The following is a 2,194-nucleotide window of genomic DNA, read 5'->3' on the forward strand; positions in this document are numbered from 1 at the left end:
TAACTGCCCTTCTGAACATGGCTGCCCCACCCCATTCTCTGAGCTGCTTCACCCACGCCCTATATGTAACGTTTTGTCGTATTTGTTAGCCAGGGGAACGCTGTTTCCTGTAAGCAAAGCTTCCGATCCCCGTCTCAAAGGCTGAGTCCTAGGTCATCTCTTTGAGGGCTTTCCTTGTTGTTTGAATGGATGTGCTTTTCTACTCTGGACAGTTTTTCTCCCTGTGGCCACTTTTTCTTCCTCATGGAGCAGTTACCTGTGCATTTTATTAGTAATTCCCGACAAGGATGTGATTGTCACAGTCATTTCATCATTTCTGTGCTGCAGCACCTGGTCCCCAGGCAGTGGTCAGGAGCGCTGCGGAAGGATTTATAAGGAGAGCTGTGCCAGGACTCGGCTTGGATAGATTTCCTCACAAGCTTGTTTATCTCCTGAATGCACCATGCGTATTAGTATGTCTACAGCTGCTGTAACAAAGCACCGGAAACAACGGCGTAAAACAATACATTTGTTCTCTTACTGTGCTGGAGGCCAGAAGTCTGAACTTACTTTCACTGGGCTAACGTCCCTGTGTCAGCAGGCTGGTTTCTTCTAGAAACTCAAGGGCAAAATCATTTTCTTGCTGTTTCTAGCTCCTGGTGGCTCCCTGTGTTCTTTGTCTCGTGACTCCTTTTTCATATCACTCAATTCCTGCTCCCATCATCACATCTCTTCTTCCTTTTACAAGGAGCTGTGATGACGTCGGGCCCACCTGGATAATCCGAACAAATGTCTGTCTTTAGAGAGCCTTAACTTAACCACATCTGCAAAGCTCCTTTGAACAGATAAGTTGACAGTCGCAGGTTCAGAGGTTAGGGCCTGGATATCTTTGGGGACCGTCACTCAGCCACCCACAGTGTGGAAGAGTGGGCCAGCAGGATGGCCACGGAGGAGAAAGGGGGTGGGGTCCAAGGAAAGCAGACAGAAGCCCGCAGGCAGGCTGCTAGGAGCGCCCACGCTCACTTCTACTTACGTTCCCCTGCTATTCCTTTGACAAGAGCTTGGTGTCATGGCCACAGCAGCCTCGTAAAGTAACTTTGAGTGCTCTCGTCAGCGTTCTACAGACGTCAGAGCTCAGGCTCGCAGAGGTGAAGTGAGTGCTGGGGATCACAGAGCCAGCACTTCACATGGACGCGATGTGATAACTCTCCCCTGACGAGTCTTCAGCACTTGGTTCATAACAACACTTGTCCTGCTGTTCTGAAAATGATCGATTTCGTGTCACCAAGCTGAAATCTCTTGAAAGCAGGGAGCCTGTTATTTGTTTTGCAGTCGTATCGCCTCACCCCATGTATGGGAATTCATATCTTGATGTCACCGTCAGGAAGACAACTCTTTCCCCCCCAAAGCAATGGCCTGCCAACCACCCCACCACATGGAAGGCAGACAACAAGGCCAGGGCTATTGCAGCCATCTTGGGCCAAGAGGCTTGGATACAAACCATGGTGAGGCAGAGCACAAAGCCTGAAGGAACGTGATGACTTTATAGAGAAGAGCTGCTCTACCAGACCAGGGTCACCTGCTTTGGGGCATTTATATGTGAGAGAAATAGCTGTCTTTTTAATGCCATTTAATTTGGGTTCTCTCTTCTGGCAGAGGAGCCTGATCCTAACTGTTGTGGAGGGTAGGGTAGGTGGGTGATGAGGGAAACTGAACTAAACTGTGGAGGTGTTTTGTGGTCATGTAGAAGAGTTTTGATTTTAAAGGGCTGCGAGTAATGTTTTCATGATTGATTAAGAATCAGAGCTTGATTAGATTTTGGGGGGAAGGTAACTTTTAGGACAATTTAGAAGAGGGACAGCCCCCTTGGCCATGAGGCTAAGGAGGCAGCTGGTGCAGTGCATGAGTGAGAGGCGGTGAGGGCTGGGCCCCCGCAGCATTCGTGAGGAGAAAGGCCACCGTGGAGATTCCAGTAACTCCTGAGGTGGAAACACAGGATTGGAGAACTGTCAGAGGAGAGAGGTAAAGGAGAAAGGGGATCAGCGGTGACATCAGCGTTTACACTGTGGCAACCGGGGAAGGCTGACCAGGGGGTCATTAGCATAAGAATGAGGGGACTGGCATTGGGCAGCTCCTTTTCTCACCATGGGGCTGTGATGGACTGAATTTTGCTCCCCTCCAATTCATACGTTGAAGTCCTAACCCCAGGAACCCA

The sequence above is a fragment of the Hipposideros armiger genome, unplaced genomic scaffold (assembly GCF_001890085.2).
Source record: "Hipposideros armiger isolate ML-2016 unplaced genomic scaffold, ASM189008v1 scaffold_374, whole genome shotgun sequence".
Taxonomy (NCBI): Eukaryota; Metazoa; Chordata; class Mammalia; order Chiroptera; family Hipposideridae; genus Hipposideros; species Hipposideros armiger.